Genomic DNA, 10212 nt, shown 5'->3' on the forward strand with positions numbered 1-10212 from the left:
GTATCAAAATTTTGTGAACCTAAGTAACATTTTTGAATTGTATATATAAATGTAGTTAAAGAGGAAATTTTAAGTTGTATTTATCTTACTAGAATAAAATTTTTAAATAATAATGAAAGGTATTGTACAACACAAACATGGAATCAAAATATAAACTATGGACAATAGTCACTAATTCAGTTATAAAAAATATGATTTCCCAGTTGTAATAAATATACCATACTAATGCAATGTGTTAAAGAATGGAAGTGGTAGGTTTATGGGAACTATGTATTTTATGTGAATCTTCTCTAATCCTACAACTTCTTTAATAAATCATAATAAATGAAAAAAGGAAATATCACCTGGTATTTAGTAGGCTCTTTTGAAGATTTTTTTCATCTTCCCTCTTTCTCCTTAGGGACACTATCTCCTTTGGCTTTTCCCTTAGAGAAGCATTCATTCATTTTAAGCAATTGAAAACTAGTAATTATTTCCCAAGTGTCAAAGTAATAATTTTGGCTATGATAACTTTTGTGAAGATCTGCTGGGTGAAGTAATAGGTACACATATTTATATTATTATTTAAAACAGGAGTCATAAATAATTTGGTAGTAAAAACAGGAGTTTTTAGAAATATTTATTTTCCAAAGCATAGATACTACCGTATGTTTAGATATATATAATAGTAATGTAATAGTAAAGAGAAAAACATCACTAAAACATTCATACTTTAGTTCTCTATTTTGAATTAAACTGAGATATCCTTTTATATTAATTTTCCTGCTAACAAATTAAATATTGTTTTATAATTTGTATGTTCGATATTCATTATGGTTGATTCTTGGTTATGTTCTCTAGAGGAAAAAATATTACCATCATATAATGCAAGAGGTTAGTACATAGTGCTGTTACTTTTCTTTTAAAATTATAGAAAAATTGCAAATACCAGGTAAGTTTAAAGAAAAAATAAGAATGAATTAAAGATTAAATTTTATTATTTCTATTCAAGTAAAATATTAAAATCATTTATCATTTTCTGTTTTATGAATCTAAAAATACAAGAGTATAATGCTTGTACACTTGCACCTTCATTTCTAATACTTCAGCGGTTTAAACTAGATGTGGCACTATGTAAATGTGGAGGGAATTCAATTACATACTCCTCTCTAGAAAATGAGTGTCTACACATCTCTAAATGTTATACATAACAAGGTAAAAAGATATATTTCCTGAGAGTTGGCTTTTCCTTTAAAATATGTGTTTGAAAATATAAAATATTACTCCTTGGAAGTGCTAATTCTGATCGGCACATGTGAACAATGACAACATGTCATTGAGAACTGTTGATTCCCAAGTTTGCACTGCTTGCAGAATTAATTGTGATTTTAGAATTACAAATTACTCTGATATCCACAATAAAACTACAAACTTGTTCAATATATTTTTCAGAATAAGGTAGAGATAAGAGCAAGGACGTATTAGGAAAAGAAACAATACCAAATCAAGATGAGATCAAGGAATAAAAGATTTGATTTATCTGTGATTCTTTTAGGTATACCCTTTCCACCAAATACTTGGAAATTATTCCTTGAAGAATTAGTAGAGGAGGAGGCAAAATATAGTAAGAGGTATTAAATGAGCAAACAATTATTTACTAAAGAAATGCAATGTTTTAATCTAAATAATGAAGGTTCCTGAATTCATATCACAGACAAAGATATAATCATATAGACAGAAAAAATACAGAACATTCACTGTTTTTCAAAAAAATAGAAAACCTTCAAAACACGCAGTGAATGGAAAATTTAAAAGATGGAAAGAAATGGATTTTAAATATTTGAATTTAAAAGAAAGAAAGCATTATTTATGATGTAATCCAGTTTTTTTTTCATTTTTTATTTTCAATATTTTGAAATAGTTTACTTTCCAAATTGGCAAGGTTTGCTCAAATTATGAGGACAATGATCTGCTGATGACATAAAGATCAATCAACTGCATCACTAAATTTTCAAGTTAATATGACTCTAAAATATCAAACCAATCAGTTTTCTCAAATCACTAAGTTTTTGCTATTATTCATTTCTTTTTGATAGAATATTAAGGATGACTTCATTTTATTAACTATATAAATGCATTATTATTTAATATCACTGAAAGAATATATTTAATCATCATTACTTTTATCTACATTTGTAGAAATCATACTTATGTACATATATTTAGACATTTGTAAAAATAGAAACAATTTATAGATACTGCTTTGGATTTTATATCTAAAATATGTTTAGAAGGTGTTAAAAAATGTTGTGATGTGTACATTACATGTAACATGGAAATTTAATTTTTTGAGAAAGATGAAATTTATTATTTTAAATTCTAACTGGTCCCTCTTTTGAAAAGACTAGTGTATATTTACAGCTATGTTTTATCTGTTCACTTTTCTGAATTGCTTATTGTTGTAATTGTTTAAATTTATTACTTTGGCTGTTCCAGGGGTTAAATCAGATCTGTAGAAAATGAATCTATGTTACATACCATTCAAACAATGTTTGATTTTTATAAGGTATCTATATAAACATGTTTAATTGCTGAAGCAGTTTGATACGTTTATGAATTCCAAAAATAGATATTGGATTATGCTTGTAATCAGGTCTTACCTGGGCATGACTGAGTTATGACTAGGGCATGGTGTCCCCACCCCTTGGTGGGTGGGGACTCACAGATAAAAGGCATGGGAAAGAACAGAGTTGAGGGTTTCTGATGTTGGAGTTTGATGCTGAAGTCTTAAGCTGGACAGAGATAGCCGTTCACCTGATAGTCTACAACTGACCTTGTTGAAGAAACAGAGGAGCTGAGCCCAGAGGAACCCAGAAAGCTTGAACCCTTACAGCTGCCAGCAGCCATCTTGCTCCAACACATGGAAATATACTTTGGTGAGGGAAGTAACTTATGCTTTATGGCTTGGTATCTGTAAGCTTCTACCCCAAATAAATACACTTCATAGCACCCAGCAGATTTCTGGTATTTTGCATCAGCACTCCTTTGGCTGACTAATACAATTGGCTAGAGATTTGATAATAATGCTGAATAATAGTGAGTGAAGGTCAGCATCTTTGTATAGTTTGAACGTTAGTGAAAAACTGCAAGGATTTAGTCAATCAATTATTAATGAATGTTCACATAATCATGCCTTTCTTAGAAACCTTAACATTGCTTAATTAAGGAATATATACTGAATGATAAATTATAAAGTGACATTTTATAAAATATTGCTTTTCCCATTGAAACTATTAATAGGATAAAATAAAGTAGATCATTACTAATTCTCTATCATTGAGTCATTTAAGTGAAAAATAAAACGATCTGCAACACACATTATTGTAGTGATAGCAACATTATAATTTCTCATATAAAGTTGATATGGAAATACATTGATACATGTTTTAGTATAGTAAAATTGATTCTTCTGGTAGATGTAGTTACTGAAAATATTTAGGCAGCCATGAGGAGAATTTCCTAGCTTTATTATTAGCAGTTCATTTGGAACATGATGGAATAGAGGAGAGTATGGGCCATGATGTGAACCAATGTATATGAGGTGCAGAGGTGCCCAAAGATGTACTTACCAAATCCAATGGATGTGTCATGATGATGGGAACGAGTGTTGTTGGGGGGGGGGAGTGGGGGGGTGGGGGGGTGGGGTTGAATGGGACCTCACATATATATTTTTAATGTAATATTATTACAAAGTCAATAAAAAATAAAAAAATTAAAAAAAAAAGACTATATAGAGGCTATCAATATATGTTGCATTAATACATAGTCTACAGTTTAGAAATTAATTGTAGGCCTTAGTTTACCAAATGGCAATATTTTATCTTAATGAAATTAATACTTTAAAATTGGCGGATTGTGTTTAAATCCTGAATCAAGCTCTTTTATCTAATTTATTGAACAGGTGACTAAATCTGGAATGAGTAACAATTAACAGGAAGTTTACAAATAAGGGGTATGATCAACTAACATGGGTTTTAGAGGTCAAATTCTAAATTGAATTGAGGTACACAGTTCATTTAAGTTCATAGTTAAAAGTTTTTCTGTTGCACAGGCCTTGATCATATCATCAAATACCATGGACTGTTGAAGTATAAGTGTGTGTATTTCTGAATATAGGTTTTTTAAAAAAATTTTCCTCTAGATAAGCTACTCGTGTAGTTTCTGATTTTGTAGGCTTTTATTTCTAGAATTTAAATGAAATCACAAAAGTGAAATGAAGAACCATTCCAAGCAGGTAGAGTTTATCCTACTGAGACTGACAGATAACTCTCAATTATAGATGGTAATTTTCTTATTTCTATTTCTAAATTACTGTTGAGCATAACAGGGAACTTAGCCATCATTTGCCTTCACTCTGCTGGATTCCCATCTAAAGACCCCAATGTATTTCTTCCTTCATAATTTTTCTTTCCTGGAAATCTCACTCACAACTGTTTGCATCCCCAGATTCCTAGTCACCATTGTGACCAGGGAAAGGATCATTTCCTATGGTGGTTGTATGTCTCAGGTGTTTTTTTAATATCTTCCTGGGAGGTACAGAAATTTTCCTTCTGGCTGCTATGTCCTATGACTGCTATGTTGCCATCTTCAGACCTTTGCATTATGCCTCCATCACGAGCAGAAAACTTTGTCACCAGCTTGTTCTCAGCTCCTTGGTGACTGGTTTCCTTTTCAGTTTCCCTCCACTGATTTTGGATCTTAACCTGGATTTCTGTGCTTCATATATCATTTTGATCATTTCATTTGTGATGTTTCTCCTATCCTACAGCTTTCATGCTCAGACACACATATACTAGAATTTATGGCTTTTTTTAATTAGCTGTGATGACCCTTACTGTTATATTGGCATTAGTAATTCTATCTTACTTCAATATCATCAAGACAAATTTCAAATTCCCTTCACCTCAACCAACGAAAAAAACATTTTCCATCTGCTTGCCTCATATGATTGTTGTCTCTATCACATATGGAAGTTATATTTTCATCTACTTAAAGCCATCAGCTTTACTTAGAGAGTTACTCTAAGTAAAGGGTAGCTGTGCTCAATACCTCAGGTGCACCTTTGCTGAATCCATTCATTTATACTTTGAGGAACCAGCAAGTTCAAAAAGGCTCGCAAATTGTAAAATTCAAAAGATATTTTTTCTTCAGAAAAATAAGACTATTTCTTTAAATAGCTAACATGAAGTCATATATAAATTGAACAAATTTAATCTGAAACTTCAAGTTGAATAATTCATATATAATAAACTTCAGTTCTCACTTTAGTCACCCTGAGTTTAGAAACTGTTTCCACTCTATCCATTCTGAATTTAAATTTGTTATTCAATATGAAAGAATTCTGTGTTAGAAATTAAAAATTACAAAATTTCTTCTTCTATGGAAGATGTTTTAGGTTAAAATTAATAAAGGGTTTTGATTGTATAATAGAAGATAAATCTTTGGTGAGCACAGAAATTTTAAATAAATAATTTAAATAATTGTATGTCCTATTATTTAAAGCCATATTCTTGAAAAATATTGAATAAATTTAATTTTTTCATCATTACACATGCTTAAAATCTTCCAAGAAAACTTACTCTTTAAAAGAATAATGTAGAGGTTAATTTTAGAGTGATTATTTATAATGACAATAAGCAACAAAAGGAAACAATTTTTTAACATGAAACAATTATTTAATTTGCATAAATTTATTTTAGTATTTGTATTGGCCATACTTTCATAATTGAAGTAGAAAATATATTCTAATTTAATACCCCTGTAGCTGATTTTACAAACGTTTACTTTTTCAAAAACACATAAAGCAAGTTTAATTTCTGGGATTGCCAAAGAATATATTGAGCAAATGATAATATATGATGAATTTTATGACTGTCTTAAAATTATCAGTTTTTCGCTATGTATAATTTTTAAATGGCAAATTGTATTGAGCATCAGTGTCTTTTAATTTAAATAAATGGCTGATTTAAATGTAAAAATATGATTCATTTCTTCTAAAGAAATGGTATGAAGTTACCTATTTTGCTTTTTATTCCCAATTGTCAGTAATTATAACACAGATTCTACAACATTTTATTTGTCCTGTTTAATGTGTAGTTATGGTCTTATACTAACTGATTTAGTAAAGCAATGCTGATTAAGCTATCAACAAAAGAATATTTTCCGTTTTGGTTTGTGGTATTAGTTTTTGGTTGTTTGTTTATCATTACAGATAGCATAAACTTATGCAGTAAATATGCTTGATAATATTAATTTTTGTCTATAGGTGAACTCTGTTCATCAAGAAAATTACAAGAAATGAAGGATTCTCAGGAATATAAATGCAAAGTTAGAAGGAAATAATATTTCTCAAACTAAAACAATGGTTGTTCCTGCCTTCTGCCTAGAATAACTTGAGAACCTAAATATATATGTTAATGTACTAGATAAGCCTACAGTATATTTCATTATCTCTATAGCTTTATTGAATAAGAAGTAAAGTGAAATGCTCTATCCCCCAACATCACCTCTGAGGTAGATAGTGTTTTCCTAGTTGACTGCAGTACACTAATTTCTCCCATCCAAAATAAATTTACAATATGATATTGACACTTCATTTAAGAAGAGGTGGGGTCAAAGATTCATTCTCTGGTCTAGAGTGTATAGATGTCCCTAGAGTCCTTGAGAGCCCAGGTATTTGAGGAAATGTTTAGTGTGGCAGTCAACGAGATCCTATGTATAAGCATAACCTCTGGAATGACCTCCCGAATCACTTTGATATCTCTTAGCCATTTAAAAAACTCATTTGGGTATGGATATCCACTTGTAGTCACACAATGAATGCGAAGGTGTTGGACTCCATTTTGGAGTCCTGCTACATTCTCAAAGAGGGGTGGGTGTCTCTCAAGAGCATAGGCAGTGCCTAATAGAGGAAGACAATACTGCATGCCAAGTCCTCAATGTTGTTGAAGTAACTATGAATCTTGTTCTTCAAGGAGTGGAAGTTGGTGGTTGCCATGGGTACCGAGGGGAAGGAAAGGAAGAAGAGAATAGATGGAACATGGGTTTTTGAGAGCATTGGGATTGTTCTACATGGTCTTGCAATGATGGATAGAGGTCATGTTAAATTTCATCAAAATTTATAGAAGTATATGGTTCAAAATGTAAACCATAATGAACATCACTGGCCATGGTTAGTAGCAATGCTTCAATATTGGTACACCAATTATAACAAATGTATGATCCACATGTAAAATGTTATTAATAAGGGAAAGGGAAACAGAGAGAAGATGTTGGGTGTATGGGAATCCCGTATATTCTGTACATGTTTTTCTGTTACCTAAAGCTTTTTTGAAGATAACATGAAAAAAAAAATAAGACCCTGGGGAAATAAATGAAAGAAAATGTCACTGTACATACAAGACAACAGATCTTACAGAGATGAAAGACATAATGGCAAAATTTCTTTAAAGTTTAATTATTTTATTTCAAAAATTTTTAGTATTTATTTGTTATTTTTAAAACTATCATTATTATTTCATTTCCTCATTAATTTTATTATTTTGTTGGCTTCGTTTTTGAAGAGGTTTTAGAACACAGTAAGTTTACAACTATGGCGGGGAAGGATAGTTGGTGCAGTGTGTCAGTGATGGGGGTTGCATGGGAGGAGGTTCACCTGGGCATACATGTAATGCATATGAATGAGCTCAAGTGCCCATCAGGCATTATCGTGGTGGGTGGAGATCCACACAATAACCAAAAGAATGTCAAATTCCCATCCTGAGGAGCTCCGACCCATTCTCAAATGGGACAGCAAGAACAGGGACAGTGATTAGCAAAGGAGGATGGACCTTTGACAGACTCTTGATATTGATGACTGACTTAAAAACCTTTTCTTTTGAAATTGAAATTTAGACTAGTATTATAAGATGTCTTACAGTCACCTCCTGAGAGTCTCCTTGTTGCTAAAATGTGGCCCCTTTCTAAGCAAAACTCATCATATAAATGCATTACATTTCCTCCAGCATGGGACATAATTCCCAATGAATGAGCCTCCCTGGTTATGAAGGATTACTACCAAGCACCAACTAGAAATGCAACTGGAAAAACGACCTTGACCAAAAGGGGGAAAAAGACTTGACCAAAAGACAAATGAGTTTATATGGCTAAGAGACTTTAAAGCTTATGCATACCTAAGCAGGATGTCATTTGACTGCCACAGTAAATATTGCCTCAAATAGTTGGGATCCTGAGGGCTCTGGAAACATCCAGACACTATATGCAGAGCTGAAAGCTTAGGAAGATGGCACCCTATCAGTGAGCCCTACTTTGGAGTTTATGCTCTCCAGTGTGACGGAGTTGGACTCAGTTGTAGATTCCCTACACATGGCTCTTCTATCCCTTCTGTCTGAACCTATAGTTAGTACTAGAGTTGATAGATGCATGCCTAAGAGACATAAATCTTTGGTCTGTCCAAGTGCTAGTTGGGCCCTGAATCTCAACAGAGTTGCAACACCTATTCTGCAGTTTATTGAACTCAGACAACTAAAAAGGAGATTATGGATAATGATGATTCTAAGGAAAAGAGAAAGTCTACAACTGCAAGCAAGATAGTCCCATTCATCTGCTACATGGTATATAAACCCCCTCTCAATTAGAGGCAGGGTGGGCATCTCCATCGCAGAATCCTCAGGATTGGTGACTAGAGTAGACTACTAACTGTTATTCTACCATAGACTTATTGTGACGCTATCAATGGAAAAACTTTTATCATTGATGTGGAGGTCGTGGCCACCAGAGGTTCTGAGGGATGGGAGAGAGAAAAACAGGTGTAACATGGAAGATTTAATTCTCTAGGACATATATTTAATGAGTATATTATTAATTATAGGTTCAAATAAAAAGGACAAAAGAGTCATGTGTAGACAAATTGTAAATGAGTCTAAATCTGTTTCATTGTGCATCATATATTCCGAAGTAAGACCCACTGACAGGGTGCTAATTCGTGAGATTGTTTGCCTTCTCTATACTGCCTAGAAATCTCAAAAGCCCCACTGTTTGAGGCACTTCTTACTGTGACAGAGAATGAGATCCTGCCGAGATGTGCATGAGTGTAACCTCTGGAATGACCACCTGATATACTTTCAAATCTCTTATGTAAAATCTCAAACGTATTTAATATTTTCAATTTATCGTCAAAGTCTTTTTCCAAATACATTGCTAGATGGCACTTGGTAACCATATATATATATGTATGTATGTATGTATGTATGTATGTATGTATGTATGTATTTATAATAGGGGATTGACACATGTTACCCCAAAAGACATATTCAAATCCTAACCTCTGGACCAAGTGGTTGTGAAACTCTTATGTAAATAGGACTTTTGAAGATTCTATTCATTAGAGGCCCAATCAAATCAAGATTGGCTTTAAGATATAAAACTGGTGCCCTTAAAGGCAAAAGAAATATGGACACAGAATAGATACCACAAGAGGCAACAGCAACAGACAGATCACCATGTCACAGGGCAGAGATTAATTACAAGATGCTACTACCAAAATGCTACAGACATAGGATACAACATGGCTTGCAAATACATTGATTTTGGAATTCTATTTTCCAAACTGTGAGGTATTGATGTCCTGTTGGTTAAGCCAATCTGTCTGCAGCATGTGTCATGGCATCCCTCATAATCTAAGTCAATATAACAATAATATTGTAATAATTCTACACCAATGTCAAAGAAGGTTACATAGCAATGTTAGGGAACAATAATGGAGGTGTTTGGGATTTTTCCTTCTGAAGTAATGAAAACCTTCTGAAATGGACTGAACTGATGACAGCACATATCTGTGATGAAATTAAGAACCACTGAGGGTACACTTTGAATGGATTGTACTAGGCAGGGGACTGTATAACACAGTGAACCCCATCATGAATGATGGACTATGGTTAACAGTATAAATATTTCCCTCATGAACTATAACACATAAGCAATACTAATACATGGTATTAATACTAGGATGGTGTGTGGAAATATACCAAATATAAGATATGGACTATAGATAACAGTGATATTATGATGATGTTCTTTTTTAAATTGCAACAATGTATCACAACAATGTAAGGTGGTCGTGGTGAGACAATGTATGGGAATCCTGTGTGGCAGCATAAGTGTTTTGTAAACTCA

The sequence above is a fragment of the Dasypus novemcinctus genome, chromosome 12 (genome assembly GCF_030445035.2).
Source record: "Dasypus novemcinctus isolate mDasNov1 chromosome 12, mDasNov1.1.hap2, whole genome shotgun sequence".
In the NCBI taxonomy this organism is placed as follows: domain Eukaryota; kingdom Metazoa; phylum Chordata; class Mammalia; order Cingulata; family Dasypodidae; genus Dasypus; species Dasypus novemcinctus.